Below are 407 nucleotides of genomic sequence, written 5' to 3' on the forward strand. Positions count from 1 at the left end.
CATATGTGATTTTGCCGTTAAGCAGTCGAGCAGAAGAGGCAGGGAGAGAGAGAGAGAGAGAGAGAGAGAGAGAGAGGGAGACTGAAGCATCGCGCTTCATTGAGCTGCAGGGAAATGCTTCAACAGACCTTAATGGTCTTTTTGAGTAAACACTCGGCACAATGAATCCTCTGTTCCTCCTACAGAATTCCTCCTTTCAACGCCAACAGTTGTAATATTAAAACCAGCAGAATCTCCTTTTCTGTGCTTCTCCAAAGATGCACCCCCCCCTCCCTCGCTCTCTTTCTATTGTGTAAGCATCGAGTCAGTTTCTCCACTTTTTTTATTTTGCTCTCCACTCTTTTTGTGTCCATCTCCCTCTTCCCTACCATTCCTGTTGCTATATGTTTCGTGGGATTACAATTTAC

The sequence above is a fragment of the Anoplopoma fimbria genome, chromosome 1 (assembly GCF_027596085.1).
Source record: "Anoplopoma fimbria isolate UVic2021 breed Golden Eagle Sablefish chromosome 1, Afim_UVic_2022, whole genome shotgun sequence".
Classification (NCBI taxonomy): domain Eukaryota; kingdom Metazoa; phylum Chordata; class Actinopteri; order Perciformes; family Anoplopomatidae; genus Anoplopoma; species Anoplopoma fimbria.